Source organism: Mobula birostris, chromosome 22, assembly GCF_030028105.1.
Source record: "Mobula birostris isolate sMobBir1 chromosome 22, sMobBir1.hap1, whole genome shotgun sequence".
Taxonomy (NCBI): domain Eukaryota; kingdom Metazoa; phylum Chordata; class Chondrichthyes; order Myliobatiformes; family Myliobatidae; genus Mobula; species Mobula birostris.
The window spans coordinates 11,349,526-11,372,134 of record NC_092391.1 but is presented as its reverse complement, the minus strand read 5'-3'; the positions used below and the strand labels follow the sequence as shown (position 1 = coordinate 11,372,134).

General features: G+C 44.0%; 1 protein-coding gene across 3 annotated transcripts in view; it reads right to left on the bottom strand.

Moving 5' to 3' along the window:
• Positions 1-3,259, bottom strand: part of ralgps1 (Ral GEF with PH domain and SH3 binding motif 1) — a 761,372-nt gene extending 758,113 nt beyond the window's left edge. For all 3 annotated transcript variants that reach the window (XM_072240007.1, XM_072240011.1, XM_072240013.1), the window contains exon 1: positions 3,000-3,259. The gene's annotated coding sequence lies outside the window, so the exon portion shown is untranslated. The remainder of the gene's footprint in view (positions 1-2,999) is intronic.
• Between the last annotated feature and the right edge of the window lie 19,350 nt (positions 3,260-22,609).

Here is a 22,609-nt window from a genome sequence, read left to right as displayed (position 1 = left end):
TTCCAATACAGTACATATCTGCCCTTCAAATCAGAAACAAGAGAAAATCTGCAGATGCTGGAAATCCAAGCAACACACACACACACACAAACTGCTGGAGGAACTCAGCAGGACAGGCAGCATCCATGGAACAAAAAGCACAGCCGACGTTTCGGGGCCAAGACCCTTAGGCAGGTCCTGCCCGAAACGTCCACTGTGCTTTTTACCCGCCCCCCCCCCATAGATGCTGCCTCGCCTGCCCAGTTCCTCCAGTGTGTTGAACATATCTGTGCTTGTCTATGTGATATATTTTAGAAAGTGAAACAAAAGCTGCTACTGCTCACAGACCTGACAGCGTTTATAGTGAAACGTGGTTAAGGTTTCAGATTGATGACCTTTGATCTACTGCAGCGCGCTCCGTTTCAAATTTCCAGCATCTACGTAACTTCGCTTCACACACGCAGCAATGTAAACATTGGCTTAAATAAACCAGTTTCTTGTTTAGAATTCTTACACAAGATCCTAAGATAGAGGAGCACAATTAGGCCATTTGGCCCATCGAGTCTTCTCCACTATTCCAACATGGCTGATTTATTTTACATCTCAGCCACATTCTCCTGCCTTCTGCCCCTTTGATGTCCTTACTAATCAAGAACTTATCAACGTGCGTTTTAAATATACTCAGACTTGGCCACAGCCGGCTGTGGCAATGAATTCACAGATTCACCACCCTCTGGTTAAAGAAATCCCCCCCCCAATGAGGTCCGAGACTCCCCACGATCAGAAGCCTCCTCTCCACATCCATTCTATCGAGGTCTTTCAATTTTCCATTCAAAATATCGTCTGCCCTTCTAAAATATTTTATGTGTTCGTCAACTTAGATAATATTCTATGTATTTTATGAAGAGAAATCATTTTATCAGAGACATGTAAAGGTCAAATTTCAAGTTACATTTAATTAAATCACTTTATATTCCGGAACTCTCCATCAAACCGTCACTAAAACATGCATCGCAGCACACACAAAATGCTGGAGGAACTCGGCAGGACGGGCAGCATCTGCGGAGAGGAATAAACAGACGACGTTTGGGGCCGAGTTCCATCATGCGGTCTGGAAGAAGCCAGATGAAGGAAACGTACGACCCGTGATGCAAATATTTTAAAGAGCGATAGAGAGAGAAGGAGACGATGCTGCAGCCGGTAGTACTACTGCCCCACTCCAGGGACGCGGGTTCAATGCTGACCTCGGGAACTTCGCTTCAGGATTTGCAGTTCACCCTGTAACGGCGCGGGTTTGTCTGTAAGTTACCGCTAGGGTGGGATAAGTGGCAGACGACTGGAGGGTGGGTGTTCGCGGGCACACAAAAGAGAGGGTACAGGGGAAAGAGGAAGATTGTTTTATCTGTCACGTGCACATTGAAACACACAGCGAAATGCGTCGTTTGCGTCAATGACCAGCACAGTCCGACGACCCGCGGTGGCAGCCCGCAAGTGTCTCCACGCAAACGTAGCGTGCCCACAACTAACTAACCCCAACCTGTTGGTTTGGAAACGGGAGAGGAAACCCTGAGGGGGGGTCCACGCGGTCACGGGGAGAACGTACAATTTCCCTACAGACAGAGCGGCAGCAATTGAACCTGTAACCCTGCCACTGTAAAGTCTTGCACTTACCCCTACGCTATCATCCGCAGGCAGCTAGCCGACGGGCCGAATCGCCTCCTTCTGCGACATGAATTACCATTTTTCACATGCACGTCAGATTTTAACACAAAGTTTCAATTAATGTTAAAAGACAAAATTAATATTTGCTTTATTAATCTCCACATAACAATCCAACTGCTATTCTAACGGCGCCCGCTTTCAGTGCAATTTAACAGGTACAAGCCTGCAATGAGCAAACAATAGGCCTCTCCTGTGTTAACATTGTCATAGATTTCCTCCCTCCGGCAACCGTGCTTGCGAACAAACCAGGTATTATTGACATAATCCGGCACTATGTGACAGGCGAAACCAGCTCCCGCGTTGGAGCAATGTGCAAACTAACAATAGCAAACCCGCTCCCATCATAAACCACACCGAAAAGGGGGCCCTTTTTCATCTGGCAACTGCGGAATGCCAGCTACAGTATCACAGTCACTTCAAAACAGAAAATGCGACCATTCCAATACCAGAGCGGCAAGGGTTAAAGGGCACGTTGAACTTATTGTTACGGAGCACTTTATGAAATCCCCCATTCAGAAAGAGGGCACTGATCTGACAATGCGTGGCAACGCTGCCGAAAGGTGATTAATTCTATTGGAATGGTTTTATACCCGGTTACTCCCATATACTGGGCGGTGCAAGTGGGGTCGGCCGCTCAGTTTACACAGATACCACCGTGTGGTGTTATCCAGGGGGAGTTTCAGTCCTTCTACACAACCGCCAGACGAATAATTTAACAAGAAGAAAAAAGATCGCTGTATTATCAATGTACTATAACACTCCAAATCTGTTTCTTTCTTTTAAATAATTTCTCTTTAACAATAATCTTGGTTAACGAAGCAATTCTCTTCATTTTTTAAAGAAGGGTACAGATGCCCTTTGAGATTGGGTTTATCATAAAATGCACAGCTCCCTCCGAACAAGGTGGGACGCTCATTTCAATAACATAGTTCCTGGTTTGATGTACGCACAAAGAAAGCACTGTAACGCAGTCAGCACCACCAACAACAACCAAAACAAAAATCGGTAAAATGGAAACATTTGCGCCACCGGCAAGCGTCTACGACAATACAATGTTTCTTGGATTTAATTCCCCCCTCAGCAAACACAACTGCATTTACGGTGCAACCGCCCCTGTTAAGAAAACCAACCTTGAATGGAAGAATATTTCACTGATAACAGCGCTGTGTTGGGTATTAACGTGAGACTTTTAAAACGTCGTATTTCACACAAAATCAATACATTCCACCACTGAATGCACATTGCACAATGATATCAGGTCCCACCCCTCACGCCAGACCCACAGCACATGTACTCACCACCGCTTCTACTGACACAGCATTCTCTCGTTACACCGAATATTCCGTCTCCGGCACCTTTTATGTCCCGCTGAATCAACAATAAACAATATTCGCGGTTGAATAATTACTAAACGAATTCCCTTGCAGAGATAGGGGGGTCTGCAACAATCCCTCCCAATCTCTGTTGTCTGCTGTCGTTGCCAATTGCCTGAACCCTCTGACACAATTCTCAAGAAGGCTGATTGAAAATCTGGAAAACACTTGACACCAGATGGAACTGCTCCCCAGCTATTGACAACAGGAAGTGCAGGTACATTGCGATTGACAGCTACTCTGACCAGTCATCAGGCAAAGCTGCCTTCATTCCGATTCCTCATTGGGGGCGCCGTTCCCCAATCAATACAAGGATTCCACCCAATTTTAAAAAGATAAGCGAAAATAGCGCAAGCGCACTATCTCAATTGCATACTGGGACTTGTAGTTCAATGTATAAGATCTCCTTTGGGAGCATCGCAAAGCACTTTAGATTCAGATTCCGAGTCACTTGTTTATCACGTGCACATCAAAACAGACAATGAAATGTGTCCTTTGTCTAAACAACCGGCACAACCTAAAGATGTGCTGGGGGCAGCCCGCAAGTATCGCCACACATGCCAGCGCCAACATAGCATTCCCATCATGCTTGGCAGAGCCACAGAAGCAACAACAAAAAGGCCCTCACCTCCATCCCACAAACCCACTCACTCACTCACTCACACTCTCTCACACACACACACACACACACAAACACTGTCGTCCAGCCTCAGGCCAGGCTGATGGGCCTCCAGCTTCCGGTCGCCGTACAGTCATCGGGGCCTCCGACTTCCCAGCCGCCTCACAGAGTCACAGAACCAGGGCTACTGCCATTGGGCCTTAACCTCTGGTTTTCCAATCGACCTTCAGGTTTTGATGTTTGGTATCAACCCAAGGGGCTCGCCAATGATAATGAATGAGGACCCTGAGCTCCAGACACTCTGATGACAAGCCGCGAACACTACGGCCTCCAACTGTGGTCTCGCCGACACATACCTATGGGTCACTGGCTCCTGTGCCTCCAGACAACTGAGTTAGTTTTGAAGTGTAGTAATCGGGGCAAGGTACTTTCCAATTTGTGCACAGCAGGCTCCCACAAAGAGCACCATGATAATGGCAAAGCGAGAAGAATAGGGATTGGTATTGGTTGGTATTTGTTTACTGTTGTCACATTTACCAAGATAGAGTGAAAAGCTCGTCTTGTGTACTGCTCATGCAGATCAAATCATTACATGGTGCAGTGGGGTAAAATAATAGCAAAGTAGAGTGCAGAGAGAGCAGCTGCAGGATACAGGAACAGAGATGGGGGGAATTTCTTTGGCTAGAGGATGGTGAAACTGTGGATTTCATTGTCACAGAGGCCTGTGGGGGTCAAGTCATTGGGTATATTTCAAGCAGAGGTTTGATAGGTTCTTGATTAGTAAGGGCATCAAAGATTCTGGGGAGAAGGCAAGAGAGTGGGGTTGAATCAGTCACGATGGAAAGGCGGAGCAGACTTGATGGGCTGACAGGCCTAACTTTGATCCGATGTCTTATGGTATTTTGCGGGCAAATGGGGCTAGTGCAGGTTGGTGATAAGGCCAGCAGATATGTTGTGGGCCAAAGGACCAGCTTCCATGCCGTATAACTCCATGGCCAGATTATCAGTTTTAGTGAGGTTGATTGGGGGTTAAATATTGATCAGAATTACAAGAATCCAAGGATGTTTATTGAAATATCTAGAAACCATAGAAACCATAGAAACTACAGCACAGAAACAGGCCTTTTGGCCCTTCTTGGCTGTGCCGAACCATTTTCTGCCTAGTCCCACTGACCTGCACACGGACCATATCCCTCCATACACCTCCCATCCATGTATCTGTCCAATTTATTCTTAAATGTTAAAAAAAGAACCCACATTTACCACCTCGTCTCGCAGCTCATTCCATACTCACACCACTCTCTGTGTGAAGAAGCCCCCCCAATGTTCCCTTTAAACTTTTCCCCCCTCACCCTTAACCCATGTCCTCTAGTTTTTTTCTCCCCTTGCCTCAGTTGAAAAAGCCTGCTTGCATTCACTCTATCTATACCCATCATAATTTTATATACCTCTATCAAATCTCCCCTTATTCTTCTGCGCTCCAGGGAATAAAGTCCTAACCTATTCAACCTTTCTCTGTAACTGAGTTTCTCAAGTCCCGGCAACATCCTTGTAAACCTTCTCTGCACTCTTTCAACCTTATTTATATCCTTCCTGTAATTTGGTGACCAAAACTGAACACAATACTCCAGATTCGGCCTTACCAATGCCTTATACAACCTCATCATAACATTCCAGCTCTTATACTCAATACCTTGATTAATAAAGGCCAATGTACCAAAAGCTCTCTTTACGACCCTATCTACCTGTGACGCCACTTTTAGGGAATTTTGTGTCTGTATTCCCAGATCCCTCTGTTCCACTGCACTCCTCAGTGCCTTATCATTAACCCTGTATGTTCTACCTTGGTTTGTCCTTCCAATGTGCAATACCTCACACTTGTCTGTATTAAACTCCATCTGCTTGGAATATTTTTTAACCATCTGCGAGAGTAGATCAGGAGTTCCCCATCTGAGGTCCACAGACCCCTTGCTTCATGATATTGGTCCATGGCATAAAAAGGAGAACTCTGGGAGTAGATAGAATCGGATTTAGTATTTCATCTGAAAACCAGTGTATCTGACAAAACGACTTTGCCACAGCAGTGCACTGGAGAACCGGTTTGGTCTGTGCCCAAGTATCTGGCGTCAGATTTGAACTCATGACCTTCTGATTCAGAGGTGAAGTTTGTGATCTACCGAGACTACACCAACACCATAATAATTTTTTAAATAATAGTCATGTATTCATACAGCACCGAAAGAGGCCCTTTGGCCCATCTGGTCCATGCTAGCCAAGATGGCCATCTATTCTCGTCTTATTTGCCCATGTTTGGCCCACATCCCTCTTATCTGTCCACTCCATGTACCTGTCAAAATGTCCTCCAAATGCTGTCACTGTACCTGCCTCAACTACTTACTCTGGCAGCTCATTCTAAATATGGACTACTCTCTGCATGAAGAAGTTGCCCTTTGAAGTCTCACCTTAAACTTATGCCCTCAAGTTCCCCTTCCCTGAGGAAAAGTACTCTGTGCATTCACCCTGTTACATCACCCCCACAATTTCACGCATACTTCAGACTTCTAAACCCCATAACTCAAGTCCTCGAGCCTTAGCAGCGGTCTCATAAATATTCTCTGCTCTCTTTCCAGGTTAATGATGCTCTTTCTTGTAACAGACCCGTATGCGATACTCCAAATGTGACCTCAAATGGACCACATGTAGGTAGAAGGGGTTAGCTTGATGGGTGCCATGTTTAGCAAGGCCCAAAGGGCCTGTTTCAGTATTGTATGGCTCAGTGATGGGCTGAATGGCTTTTTCTGGCCATGACTGGGCAATTGTCCAAAATTGCTATGTTCTGGTGCCCTGAAAACCAGTTTAGTATAACTAAAAAATATTGTCTAAAGTAAAACAAGGATACTTGGCTGTAAAATCATATGTTTTATAGATTTTTAAGATTTTATTTCTATACTTTATTATGAGGATAGTCAATCAAGAATAAAATATAAATGTGTTGATGTTTGTTGTTGCTATTGGGCAAGTTAATACATATTTTGGAAAGTTATTAAATGTCAAAAAGTTCAAAAAACACAGAAAATAAAAGGAAAATCCATTTCTTTTGACTATCACTGTATCTAGGTATGTGACAAGAATAAATCCAATTCCAATTCCAATTCCAGCTAGAGGAGCTGCTGCCTCACATCTCTGGGGCAATTTACAATCCACTTGAATTAAATAACAATGATTTGAAGACTGAAAATACTGGGTCGTGGTAAATAACGTCTTTCAGACCGGAGGATGGTGGAGTTGCACACCTCTAAAATTCAACAGCTGTGGCTCCGACATTACAACAGTGAGGAGATTTCAAGAGTAAACCACAGACAATTTTTATACTTTATACTTTATTGTCGCCAAACAATTGATACTAGAACGTACAATCATCATAGCGATATTTGATTCTCCTTTCCACTCCCTGGATTACAAATCGATAGTAAATATTAAAAATTTAAATTATAAATCATAAATAGAAAAATGGAAAGCAAGGTAGTGCAAAAAAAACAAGATGCAGGTCCAGATATTTGGATGGTATGGCCCAGATCTGGGTCAGGATCCATTCAGCAGTCTTATCATAGTTGGAAAAAAGCTGTTCCCAAATCTGGCCGTACGAGTTTTCAATAAGTACAATAAGCATAAACAATAAGACCATAAGATGTAGGAGCAGAATTATGCCATTCAGCCCATCAAGTCTGCCCCACCATTCCATCATGGCTGATTTATTATCCTTCTCACCCACTTTCTCCCGCCTTCTCCCTTTAACCTTTGACACCCTTATTAATCAAGAACCTATCAGCCTCCTCTTTCAATATACCCAATGACTTGGCCTCCAAGGACGACTGTGGCAATGAATTCCACAAATTTATTACCCTCTGGCTAAAGAAATGCCTTCTCATCTCTGTTCTAAATGGACATCCTGGACATCCCTCTATTCTGAGAATGTGTCCTCTGATATTTGATCTGAACAACAACCGAACCTCTTGACTGTGTCTGCATGCTTTTCTGCATTGAGTTGCTGCCTCATGATTGGCTGATTAAAGATTTCTATTAATGAGCAAGTGTACATGTGTGCCTAATAGAGTGGCCACTGAATGGTAATTGATGTTTATAACATTTACAGAAGACCTAGACATGATGGCATGGAAAAAACCTTTTCTCTTGGCTAAGGGGGGACAATAACAAGAAGACACAAATGCAGCAAGGTTGGTAGAAGGGCTCAAGTTGAAATGCGGACATTTTCTCACCCACAGAATAGCATGTTCTAGACATCATGGCTGAAAGAGTGAGCAAGTCAGAAACCAATACCACATCAAGAAACTGTGTCAGTGAGCAATCGAAGAGCAATGACCATATAACCATATAACAATTACAGCACGGAAACAGGCCATCTCAGCCCTTCTAGTCCATGCCGATAACCTACAAGGCCGTTGGTGGCAGGCTGGGATTTGGGAGTAATGTAAATTCCATTATTGAGTAGCATGGATCTCAATGGGCTGAATGGCCTCATTCTATATGATGGATTTCTCCGATTCTCTCTAATTTCTCGTGAGAACTGGAGAGACCTTTCAAAGAATGGATTGACTCCTTATCTTACACAGCAACAAAATGCAAAAAATATTGGAACTACCTCTCAATGATAGAACATTACAGCACACTACAGCCACCTTGGCCCAGGACGTTGTGCCTATTTTTTAACTACCCTAAGATCAATCCAATCTTTCCCCTCCCACATAGTGCTCAATTTTTCTTTCATTCATCTGCCCATCTAAGAATCCCTTAAAAATACCCAATGCACAATATCTGCCTCTCACCACTCCTGACAGTGCATTCCACTCTCGGTGTTAAAAACTTATCCTGACATCACCCCCCTATACTTTCTTCCAATTACCTTAAAATTATGTCTCCTTATATTAGCCATTTCTGCCCTGGGGAGTAAAGAAGATCTCTGGCTGACCATTCGATCAATGCCTCCTCTCATCTTGTACACCTCCATCAAATCACTTCCCATCCTCTTTTGTTCCAAAGAGAAAAACCTTAGCTCACTCAACCTAAACCCATGAGCGCTGCTCTCTAATCCATACAGAACCCTGATAACCAACAGTTAGAACAAAATTATCTAGTCTAACCAGTACAGTGTCTTGTTGGTTAATAGAGGTCTGATGAATTCTACTGCAGAGAGACAACAATTAATCAGATATTGTCAAGTCAAGGTCAAAATAAATTTATTATCAAAGTACGTATATGTCATCAGATACTTCCCTGAGATTCATTGTCTTGCAGGCATCTTACAGGAAAATAAAGAAACAGAATTTATGAAAAACTATACATAAATAAAGGCTGACAAATAATCAACATGCAAAACACAAATTGTATGAAATAAATACATAATCAAACAGACAAACAAATAAATAAATAGATAAATAATACTGAGAACATGAGTTGTAAAGTCCTTGAAAGTGAGTCCATAGGTTGTAGAATTGTTCAGAGTTGAGGTGAGTGAAGTTATCCTCACTGGTTCAGGAGCCTGATGTTTGAAGGGCAATAACTGTTCCTGATCCTGATAGTGTGATACCCAAGGCTCCTGTACCTCCTTCCTGATGGTAGAATGATTTAAATGTACTAAATTGGTGATTTACCGTACAGTGGAACATCACTAAAAGCTTTCTCAATTTGCCAGAGTATTATATTCAATAAGCCTTATTGAGTAAGAGTGTAGCAGAACAAATGTAGAAAAAGAGAGCAGCAGACAAATGAGTTTGGAGAAAAAAGAATGTCGACTATTGTCGTATTTCATAGAGGATGGTGACTGTCTGAACAATTGAATTGAAAGGTTGGCACCCTCCAGCATTCTGTGGAATGATAGATGCTAAATGAATAAAGCCCAGTGGCTTGAGCTCAAGGAGCCGCTATGTCATGCCGCCAGTGACCTGGGTTCAACCTTGCTGTCTGTGTGGAGTTTGCATGTTCCCTCTGTGGCCGTGTGGGCTTCTCCCAGATACTCCAGTTTCCTCCCACACCCCAAGGGTTGGTAGGTCACTTGGCCGCTGTGTATGAGTGAGGAAAATGATGAGTATGTGGGGAGAATAAAGTGTAGGATCACTGGAAATGAGTGGTTGATGTTCAGCAGAGAATTGGTGGGGGTGAAAGGTCTCCTTTTTCTGAATTGTTAATTGTGGGTCTTCAGGTTCCTGTCCCTCCTCCCAGATAGTAGTAATGAAAAGAGGGCATGTCTCAGACAGGTTGGTAGAAGGGCTCAAGTTGAAATGCGGACATTTTCTCACCCACAGAATAGCATGTTCTAGACATCATGGCTGAAAGAGTGAGCAAGTCAGAAACCAATACCACATCAAGAAACTGTGTCAGTGAGCAATCGAAGAGCAATGACCATATAACCATATAACAATTACAGCACGGAAACAGGCCATCTCAGCCCTTCTAGTCCATGCCGATAACCTACAAGGCCGTTGGTGGCAGGCTGGGATTTGGGAGTAATGTAAATTCCATTATTGAGTAGCATGGATCTCAATGGGCCTTAATGATGGATGCTGCCACCTTGACACAGAGCCTCTTCAAGATGTCCCCGATGGTGGGGGTGGCTGCATCTGTGATGGAGCTGCTCTAAAACCTTCTGCAGCCTCTTGCAATGTTCCACCCACTCCATCTGCCTATCACCCACACACTCTTTCCCATGGTCCCTTCCCGTCACTATTCCTATTTACCCACCCCACCTCCTTTGCTTCGTTCCATCACCTTCCTTTCCAAGGAGATTCCATCATCTGCAATCTTTTGTTGCCTCCACCTACCAGCCTCTGTCACCGTTTCTACCCTTCCCTCATCCATTTGCCAATCCCCCATCCTCACCTCCATCCACCTATCACCTCCCAGCCTCTATTGCTATTTCAACCCTTCCCTCCTTCATCTGCCATTCACCCCTCTACATCTGGATGCACCTATCACCTACCAGTTCTTGCTCCACCACTTCCCCTCACCTCTTATTCCAGGCTATCTCCCCTCTACCTGGGAGGCAGGTTGGAGATACACCTTGAACAAAGGAGGTGGAAGGCTCTCTTTTCCTCCACTATCCTGCGGGTCACCCTTGGGCAAGGTGTAGCACCTACTTAGCCCCCCGATCAAGGTCATGTGAAGCCATGGAGCAGGTGGTGGATGGTCGTATGAGCAGCTGGTGCACATCACAAGTCCTGGTTATGTGACCACTGACACCAGGCAGACAGTCTCTGAAGAGTATTGATAATGGCTGGGGTTACCAATCTTGCAAAGACACTGCTCTAGAAGAAGGCAATGACAAACCACTTCTGTAGAGAAAATTGCCAAGAACCATCATGGGCATGGACAGAGAAGAGAATCAGAAAAACAGAGTGAAGGAGGTATTGAAGACAGATATAAGGCCATGATTTCCTATGGCACATGATGATGAATTTAAGTCAAGATAAAATCTACTATTTCCTCCGCAGATGCTGCTTGACCCGTTGAGTTGCTCTAGACTCCCATATTTTGGTCCAGGTTCAAGCATCTGCAGTGCCTTGTATCTCCAAAGATTACCCGTGCTTGTCAAAGAATACTCTCAGTTTCCAAGTGTTAGTGATGGCTTACTTTATTTGATCTCACATAGAGACCCTCAGGACTCCCTCATATATTATTCTGCCCTCTATTCTCTATTTAAGCACCTCTGCTCCATCTGCCACAAGTGGAAATTCCCAGTGGCCAAACATTTTAATCCAATTTCTACTCTCGTTCTGACATGTCGGTCCATGTCCTCATTTGCCAGGATAAAGTCACCCTCAGGGTGGAGCAACAATACCTTATATTCTGTTTGGGTAGCCTCCAACCCGATGGCATGAATATCAATTTCTCCTTCCGGTTAAAAAAAAATCCCTCCCCCCACTCCTCCCCTCCTCTTTTATTCCTCACTCTGACCTTTTACCTCTTCTCACCTGCTTATCACTTCCCCCTGGATCCCCTCCTCCTTCCCTTTCTCCTATGGTGCACTCTCCTCTCCTATCAGATTCCTCTTTCACCACCAGCCCTTTACCTTTCCCACCCACCTGGCTTCACCTATCACCTTCCAGCTAGCCCCCTTCCCCCTACCTCCCCAACCTTTTTATTCTACCATCTTCCCCCTTTCCTCTCCGTCCTGAAGAAGGGTCTCGGCCTCAAATGTCGAATATCTATTCATTCCATAGATGCTGCCTGACCTGCTGAGTTCCTCCAGCATTTCGTGTGTGTTGCTTTGGATTTCTGGCATCTGCAGACCTTCTCATGTTTATTATTCTTTATTCCTTGTCTCAATTTACAGAACTTAAATATTTTATAGATTTTAGTTATGTTAGTCATTTCAGGTCACTTCTGCGGCGCCTCAGCACGACTCGAGTAGCAGCAGTACTCTCAATGGATACGATTAAATACTCCCATTTCAGCCTGATCCAGCTAAAAAGCACAACTGCTTCCAAGGTTAGTACATTCAACAAAGATGTCTTAATGCACTTAAACGAACAATCGCTGCTTAAAACCGACGGAAACGACACCGATTGTGGTCAGAAGCGCCCACGCAGGATACCTCGGAGGAAGCACATGTGTAGAGCGGGGTTACAAGTGTGTTTAAGGAAATGGGGTTTTAAACTCCCTTTACTGAACCATCTTGCTGGCGAACATGCAGTCTCTGGTGAATAAAATTGATGATCTTAGAGCTAGGGTGCTGAATAAGAGGGACATTAGGACCTCGTGTGTCCTTTGTTTCACGCAATCCTGGTTAACCCCTTCCATACCAGATGGAGCAATTCAAATCGACGGGTTTACTATACACCGTCAGGATAGATCTATAGAGTCTCTCAAAAACAGAGGTGGAGGAGTATGCATCATGATCAACTCTTCTTGATGCACAAATATATCAGTGCTGTCTCATTCCTGCTCACCAGACCTGGACTATCTCGTAGTTAAGTGCCGTCCTTTTTACCTACCACGGGAGTTCTCTGGGGTCGTTTTGGTAGCAGTTTACATTCCACCTCAGGCCAATGTCCAGCAGGCTTTAGATGATCTGAGCAATGGGATCAACATGCACGAAACAGCGCACATTAATGCCTTCACCATTGGTTTGGAGGATTTTATCCAAGCCAGTCTGAAAAAAAATCACTAACTACCATCAACAGATTACTTGCAATATCAGAGGAAGCAACATGTTGGACCATTACCACACCACTATCAAGAATGCCTATCGTGCTATTCCACACCTTCACTTCGGGAAGTCTGATCACCTAGCTGTACTTCTACTCCCTTGGACAAGGGAAGCACAGGAGTGCCAACAGGACTGCTTTGAATCGGTGGACTGGACTGTATTCAGGGATTCATCTTTGAACCTGGATGAGTATGCTGCAGTTGTTACTGACTTCATTAAAACCTGTGTGGATGAGTGTGTGCCCACAAAGACTTACCGTACATTCCCAAACCAAAAGCCGTGGATGAACCAGGAGGTACGTTGTCTGCTGAAGGCTAGATCTGTGGCATTCATGTCTGGTGACTCAGGCCTGTACCAGAAAACCAGGTATGATTTGCGGAGGGCTATTTCAAGGATGAAGAGACAATTTCAAATGAGGTTGGAGGCGACATCTGATGCATGGCAACTCTGGCAGGGTCTGCAACACATTTCTTCCTACAAAGCAAAACCCGATACCATGAAACCCTCTGCAATTGAATCCTCAACTTCCTAACCGGAAGACCACAATCTGTGCGGATTGATGATAACATATCCTCCTCGCTGATGATCAACATTGGTGCACCTCAGGGGTGTGTGCTTAGCCCACTGCTCTACTCTCTCTATACACATGACTGTGTGCCTAGGCATAGCTCAAATACCATCTATAAATTTGCTGATGATACAACCACTGTTGGTAGAATCTCAGGTGGTGACGAGAGGGTGTACAGGAGCAAGATATGCCAACTAGTGGAATGGTGCCGCAGCAACAACCTGGCACTCAACGTCAGTAAGACGAAAGAGCTGATTGTGGACTTCAGGAAGGGTAAGACAAAGGAACACACACCAATCCTCACAGAGAGATCAGAAGTGGAGAGAGTGAGCAGGTTCAAGTTCCTGGGTGTCAAGATCTCTGAGGATTTAACCTGGTCCCAACATATTGATGGAGTTATAAAGAAGGCAAGACAGAGGCTATACTTCATTAGGAGTTTGACAAGATTTGGCATGTCGACAAATACACTCAAAAACTTCTATAGTTGTACCGTTGAGAGCATTCTGACAGGTTGCATCACTGTCTGGTATGGAGGGGCTACTACACAGGACCGAAAGAAGCTGCAGAAGGTTGTAAATCTAGTCAGCTCCATCTTGAGTACTAGCCTACAAAGTACCCAGGACATCTTCAGGGAGCGGTGTCTCAGAAAGGCAGCGTCCATTATTAAGGACCTCCAGCACCCAGGGCATGCCCTTTTTCTCACTGTTACCATCAGGTAGGAGGTACAGAAGCCTGAAGGCACCCACTCAGTGATTCAGGAACAGCTTCTTCCCCTCTGCCATCCAATTCCTAAATGTACATTGAATCCTTGGACACTACCTCACTTTTTTAATATACAGTATTTCTGTTTTTGCACTTTTTAAAAATCTATTCAATACATGTAACTAAGTGATTTGCTTGTTTGTTTATTATTATTTTTATTTTATTTTTTTTCTCTTCTATATTATGTATTGTATTGAACTGCTGTTGCTAAGTTAACAAATTTCATGTCACATGCCTGATTCTGATTCTACAGCGCATGTAAATACCAGCTGCAGTACTACACAGCAAGAATAGAGGGCAGCACTGAGGAAAATATCATTCGTTCTCTGCACAAAGCACTGTTAGGAACTCAGGAGGTTCTGCGCCTGCTGTCTCTTGTATCCAGCCCTAGAAATGTGATTATTTTAGATCACCCCTTGAATTAGATATAATGGGCATGAGGTGTTTCGTTCTGGTTGGTTAATCATAGAAATTAGAAAAAATTTACTCCAGTGTGGGCTTCTGTGTTCAGTTAATGGACAAGTTCAAGTTTAATTACCATTGAAACATACATGAATACCAATGAATACAGCTAAGGAAAATGGCGTTCCTTTGGGGGCCAAGGTGCAAAACACAGTACCAACAATCATATACTGCACACATATAGCCTAAATAAGATAGCGGTAAATGTACAGTTACAAAATAGTACACAGCCAATGTCCCTGAGTGACATGCCCTGTATCTGTTAAATAGGGACCGTGGACAATTCTGATTTGATGGAGAATGGACGTGAAAGCACAGAGGAACATCTGGAGAAATTTCTGAAACACTTGTTCGCTGCTGTCGTTTCTGCTTGGCCGGGAATCTTTCGGAGGGTAGGCCTCAAAATCCCCAGCTTTGCCTGCTGTTGACGACCGAGAAGGAGGTCGAATCATTCAGATAGAGATGGCGCTCAGTACTTGGTGTCGGAGAGCTGATCAGAGCTCAAAGTTTTCGGATGACTCAGAGTCGGACCGTGGTCGGGTATGGCAGGGAGAGATTTTCTTCCTTCTCTTGTCTGCGTGAGATGTGGGACATTTGAGAGACCTTGAACTTTTACTGTGCTCATGGACTTCTTCATCAAGTTATGGTATTGTTGCACTGTTGTAACTATATGTTATAATTATGTGGTTTTGTCAGTTTTTTTCAGTCTTGGTCTGTCCTGTGTTCTGTGATATCACACCGGAGGAAATATTGTATCATTTCTTAATGCATGCAATACTAAATGACAATAAAAGAGGACTGCGTGTCCTCATAATCTAAAAAAAAATTGATAGTTCATGGGTGTTTCTGGCAAGAAAGAGCGGTACACAGCAGTCCGCAGATGAACAAAAATATGCAATCCAACTTGACTTCCAATGAGCGAGCACTGGTGGGCAGCACCGAAGGGAAGAGCCAGCCTTCAACACAGCATTGACGCGGTGCTACGCCACCCTCGGCGTCTCCTTTCCTGGACTGCTGCAACAGGCAAGCCCGCGGCTCGGGCTCTGGTCCTTGCTACGACTGAGGCCACGCAGCTCTCCCCACCATCTGCCTCACCAATCAACAAGGGAGACAGATGTGCTGCATTTTACATTACCGATGTCCAACAGGACCCTACGATCGCAAGAGAGATGTCCAAGACAATCGCTCGCTGTTAGGCTGCACACTGCCTTTGTGCACTGACTCTGATGCCTTACGTAGCAGGCAGTAACACGGTCCGCACTAAGTCCAGCTCCGCCAACAAACAGCTGGCTGATGGAGTTGACCTGTAGTACTTGAAGTTATTACTCTCTGGCATTGTCTTGCAATCATAAAAGAGACAATAACATCTTTGGTTGGCCCCAGGGATGTAACTGCTTCCGAACATGCCACCATCTAACCAGAAGTCCAGATACAGTACCTTGTTCCTAAAAAGTGAAAGTAATGAAAGGATTTCAGAATTATTATTAAACACTTATTGTGAATGTATTTTTGAATGGGATTTATATAGAATTATAATTTAAAATATCATTAATATCCCAGGCATTTAGCAGCATTACTAATTGTGCATATATTATAATCAGCTATGTAACAACATATCATAAATAACAATAGCAATTAGTTGTAGCATAATGTTCTTTGAGTCTGTTGCCTCTGTGGGCGTTTTATAACTTATTTAATTTAACTACTTAATATACAGATATATTCTTACTGTAATTCACAGTTTTTTCTATGATTATGTATTGCAATGTACTGCACCCCCATAACAACACATTTCACCACATATGCCAGTGATACTAACCCTGATTCTGAATTGTCACAAAGTTTTGAGATGTACATGTGCTCTTAAAGACACAGAAATGCCACGCTGTCATTGAATCCGTGTGTCTGTTGTTGGATTAATATAATCTCCATAAATCAGCAAATTGACGCTAATTTCAGTTTTTCTACCAATTATCCTCCATGCAACATTTAACGAAGTTTGTTACATGATGTCATATCCTTTCAAATCCCAGACCTGCTGAAGGGTCCCAGCCCAAAATTTTGTCTGTTTACGATTTCCCTCCATAGATGCTGCCTGACTTGCTGAGTTCCTCCAGTATTTTGCTCATATTGCTCAAAATTTTCAGCATCTTTGGAATCACCTGTGTTTATCTCTTTAAAATACAGTTTTTAATAACTACTTTGAAGTCTTTCCATTAACTGTGTGTATTGTTTTTTAGAAATAAGATAATTAATTGTGCAGCCAGCGTCAATGGAACAACAATGGATTGTCTATAAATTGGATCCAAAAAGCCAAAGTTTTAAAGATTTTTTAAACGATTACCTTTATTTGTCACATGTTCTTTGAAACATTGAAACACACAATGAAAACCATCATTTGCATCAGCGACCAACACAATCCGAGGACGTGCTGGGGAAGCACGATAGTACAGTATCTTACTGTCACTAACCCTAACCCGTACGTCTTTGGAGTGTGGGAGGGAACCAGAGCACCCAGAGGAAACTCACGCAGCCTCGGGAAGAACGTACAAATTCCTTGCAGACAAAGGCGGGAATTAAACCCTGAACTTACAGTCGGCACTGTAAAGGTGATAAGCTAACAGCTACACCATTTTGCCGCCCTCTGTGTTTTTATTACGGCCAGAACCTTCCCACTCTCTCTGATGAACTGCAATGTACAGTGCTGCTGCAAAATAACTAATTTTCATGGCATTTATAAGATGCCTATGACAATAAACTTAAACTTGAAACATAACAATACCTTTATGTGTTGTCTATTAAAGTGCTAAACGCTGTCTAACCATCTTATCCATTAATCACACTTGTCGATCGCATATATTATCAGCCCTTTTCTCTTACTTAAAGTTAACACTTTTAACTTTGACCAGGTCTCCGAGCCCCACCGGTTACAAAATGTCCAACACTCCTAAAAAGGTAAGAAGGAAGATCAATCTGAGCTCAATAGTGGATGAAGATTCTTCCCGAAACAAACTTCACAGTACACGGTTTCTCTGAAACCCGGTATACTCAGTGACATGAGAGGCTGCAGGTGTGGAAATCTGGCACAACAATCTGCTGGAAGAGTTCAGCGTATCGAGCAGCTTCTGTGAGGTCGTTCGTTCGTTTGTTGTGTGCTGTGTCGTATGACCTGGGCTATCATGACTTTCCGTAACTGGTCCTGAACCTGGTGGCGTGGGATCTAAGGTTCCTGAACTCCCGGCCACATCATATTCGAAGTGTCACTGGTTAATCTGTTCTGTACCCCTCAATATTTAATATTAATGCACTTTTATTTTTTATTTGTGTGTGATTCATCCGTAGATTTTATCCTTATCTTCATAAGTTATCATGTGTTATGTGTATTACGTGTTGTATTGTGCTTTCCACCCAGGTTCAGAAAAATGTTGGCTTGTTTCTGTATATATCATATGGTTATATATGTTACATACATGTAATAGTTAAATGACAATAAACTTGCCTTGACTACCCAGTGGTAGGATAATTTAAATTTAGTGAATTGATGTAGAGCCTCTTCAAACTCAGTTTGCCAGAGTATTATATTCAATAATGGTTTTCAACGGTTCCATTTCATATCAGAGAATGTATACTATATACATCCTGAATTTCTTACTCTACACAAACATCCATGAAACAGAAAAAAAACAGAGAATGAATGACAGAAAAACGCTCAAACCCAAAAGCCCACCCCCATGCACAAGCACCATCAAAAGTATCAGCCCTCCCCTTCCCCTCTCCCCTTATTAAATAAGAATGTAACAGCCTGATTAAATAATAGTGCAGCAGCACAAACGTAGAAAAAGAGAGAGGCAGACAAATCGTCACTGATATGTGTCGTGTTGTATGACTAGGCGATCATGGTGACCGTGACGGTTCTTGGCAAGTTTTTCTACAGAAATGTCTTTACAGGATGGATGACATCCCCCTGCCCCGCTAACCCCGGCTGCCTTGGTGGAACATGAGCTGTTGCTCCTCCAGCCTGATGTGACCTCATCCTGGCAATGAGCCAACATGTTGGAATGGGGAAGTCGAATTAAAATGGGTGGCCACCAAGAAATCTGCCTTTTGAGGCAGACAGAACAAAGATGCTGAACAAAATGTTCCCCCGGTCTGCATTGGGTCTCACTGATGTCAACGAGGTTGCACTGGGAGCATCAGACACAGCAGATGACCTCAAAGTTCACTCTGGGTCCTGAGGAGACTGATGATCCCAATGTGGACTCTTCCACCAAAGGGCCAAGAGGTGTTAGGTGGTCCACTCCATCTGCCATTAATACAGGGCTTCCGCGTCCCCTGGATTTCTTCAAAGCCACAGTAAGCACACCCTTTAGCCTTTCTCTCTGCACATCTGGGAATCTTGTCCTATGACTGAGTTCAGGATGGAGTGTCTATTTTGTGAGTTTGGTATGGGACTGCACAGTGGAATTGAACCAAGGGTGACCAGGACCACAATGTTGACTTGGGAAATGACACTGACTTTAGTTGCTTCTTTAATTTAATTTTACTTTATTGAGAGATATAACATTGTAACATGCCCTTCAAGCTCAACGAGCCCTTGCCACCCCATTACACCCATGTGACTTGCATCTTTGGAATGAGGAAGGAAACCGGAGCACCCGGTCACGGGGAGAACGTGCAGACTCCCTACTGACAGTGGAGGGAATTGAACCCAGGTCGCTGGCACTGCAAAGGTGTTACCCTAACCACTGCGTTACTGTGCTGTCAATTTCTTCTTCCAGTGAACTTGGAGATAGTGCTGGTGACGTTTTTAGCCCAATTCTTGGAAGCTTGGTGGGGAGGGGGAGGCAGGGACAACTGTGACTGGGTAGAACACAAGTTTGTGCCAGGTCTGAGAACCTGACTTTTCAATATCTTTTTCCTGACTCAACCAAAGGGTGTGCTGGCACATTGAAGGAATTGGTGAACTTCATTGACGACGTATGCCTATAGAGAGAGGTGGCTCTCATGATATAGGAAATGATTCATGTTTGCTAAAGTCAAACTTCTTATCCAGTGAATCAGTGGTGACATGAAGAAATATTTTCCTAACAAGTCATGATGCAGTGGATAATTAGGACATCGGTAATTAGGGCAGCCACTTATAAGGGACAACTCTTAAAGAACAAATACTAATCTATTTGGGACACTATGCCACTTAATTGGACAGGAGACTAGCTGAACTGGTTCTAACTAGTGTCAGTCATGGTTGCCTGTGAGGCCATTAAACGCTACACCAGTCATTGAGTGAATAGATTTTAAATAATGTCAGTTGCACATTTGTGTTCAGAAAACAGTGATTTTTGGCACTGGTCGTTGGAGAGAAATAAGCAAAACTGTTTTTTCTATCTGTGCTTTCAATCATTCAGGATTGGAGATGCCAGGAACAGGTGTGGGCCAAAATCAAACAATTTCACTACTTCGTACGTCAGGAATAATGAAGAATTTGAAGGTGTATATATAAATTATCCTGAATGTTGCAATGAAAATTAAGATTTGGAGGATGAAATCATCAATGGCTGTCCATTATCCACACTGGGTGTCTGGACTGATTTTGTTCATTGTGTACACTGAATGAATTCCTCTGTCAATAACTATTAGGAGCTAATACAGTTTTATACCTTCTTAACCATTCCTATGAAACCGGCTAAATGGGACAGCTGCTTAATTGGCCCAAAATGTACTGGTCCTGATGTGTCTCAATTAACCTGAATCCACTGTGCTTACCATAGGAGTGCAGTAAAAATTCTCAAGGCTGAAGTCAAGGGATGGAAGATGAAGGAGGGACTGAGCAGATTTTGTATTGTATTCTCTAGAGTTGAAAGAAGTGCTTGTTGAAATATACATCAACAGGATGCAAGCAGCAAGATTCTCCTGATTTTGGGACCCTCCTCCTTCCCCTTTTCCCATCAGATTCCTACTTTTCCAGCCCCTTCTTTCCCACCTACCTGGCTTCACCTATCACCTTCTAGCTAGTCTCTCCCCCCGCCCCCCACCTTTTTATTCCGGCATCTTCCCTCTCCCTTCCCAATCCTGAAGAAACGTCTTGTCCCAAATTATCTGTTAACTCGGGCTGACTATCTATCCATGTTATAGATTGTGCCTGACCTGCTGAGTCCCTCCAACATTTTGTGTGTTGCCTAGGACCAAGGGGCACAGTTTCATAATGGGAGCTGACTGAGGTGAGGAGAAACATTTTCACTCAGAGGTAGAGCTTTTCAGATTCACTGCCCCAGTGAGCTTGGAGGTTTAGGCACTGATTTTAGTTTTGAAGGCAATGTATTTCTGAACTTTCACAAAAAAAAGCTGGTGAATGCAGCAGGCCAGGCAGCATCTCTAGGAAGAGGTACAGTCAACGTTTCAGGTCGGGACCCCTTGTCAGGACTAACTGAAAGAAGAGCTAGTAAGAGATTTGGAAGTAGGAGGGGGAGGGGGAGATCTGATATGATAGGAGAAGACAGGAGGGGGAGGGATGGATCTAAGAGCTGGAAAGTTGATTGGCAAAAAGGATACCAGACTGGTGAAGAGAGACGATCATGGGACATGAAGCCTGGGGAGAGAGAATGGGGGGAGGGGAGCCCAGAGGGCAGGCAAGGAGTTATAGTGAAAGGGACAGAGGGAGAAGAGAGGGAGAAGAGGCGGAGAAGAGAGGGAGAGAGAGAGAGAGAGAGAGAGAGAGAGAGAGAATGAGAATATTAAATAAATAAATAAATAAATAAAGGGATGGGGTGTGAAGGGGAGGAAGGGCATTAACAGAAGTTAGAGAAGTCAATGTTCATGCCATCAGGTTGGAGGCTACCCAGACGGAATATAAGGTGTTGTTCCTCCAACCTGAGTGTGGCTTCATCTTTACAGTAGAGGAGGCTGTGGATAGACATGTCAGAATGGGAATGGGATGTAGAATTAAAATGTGTGGCCACTGGGAGATCCTGCTTTCTCTGGCGGACAGAGCGTAGGTGTTCAGCAAAGCGGTCTCCCAGTCTGCGTCGGGTCTCGCCAATATATAGGCCACATCGGGAGCACCAGACACAGTGTATCACCCCAGCTATAACTCCTTGCCTGCTCTCCACCCTCCAGGCTTCCCTCCTCTCTCTCCCCAGGCTTCACGTCCTATGATCCTCTCCCTTCTCCAGTCTGGTCTCCCTTTTGCCAATCACCTCTCCAGCTCTTGGCTCCATCCCTCCCCCTCCTGTCTTCTCCTATCATTTTGGATCTCCCCCTCCCACTTCCGAATCTCTTACTATCTCTTCTTTCAGTTAGTCCTGACGAAGGGTCTCGGCCTGAAACGTCAACTGTACCTCTTCCTATAGATGCTGCCTGGCCTGCTGTGTTCACCAGCATTTTATTTTGTGTGTGTGTTGCTTGAATTTTCAGCATCCGCAGATTTCCTCATGTCAGTATTTCTGACCTTTAATTAAGAGAATGTGCAGGAAAATGGCAGTGAAGTATAAACCACAATCAGGTAGAATAGTGAGGCAGGCTTAAAGGCTGGGTAGAGAACACCTGCCTCTATTTCTTATAGAACACACCAACAGTGCAGTGTAGGAACAGGCCCTTCAGCTCACAAGGCTGCGCCGAACTAATTAAATTTGTCATCAAATTATATTCTTATGAATCGTATTTGTTATGGGGTGCCCAGGGAAAGGTAGCACCTCTGGATAAGGTGCTTGTCAGTTCCATTCTGGGGCACCTCACTCACCTTTGGTCCCCAAACACTCAGTTCTCACTTGAGGCTCCAAGTAGCTGTGCGCATGTGGCAGCAGCCATGCCCTAGTACTCAGGGAGAGAGGCGAGGGTAGCCGGCAGACCCCATATTTTTGCTTGCCTTATCATGCAAAGCCAGCTCCAGTGGATTGGGTGGATGA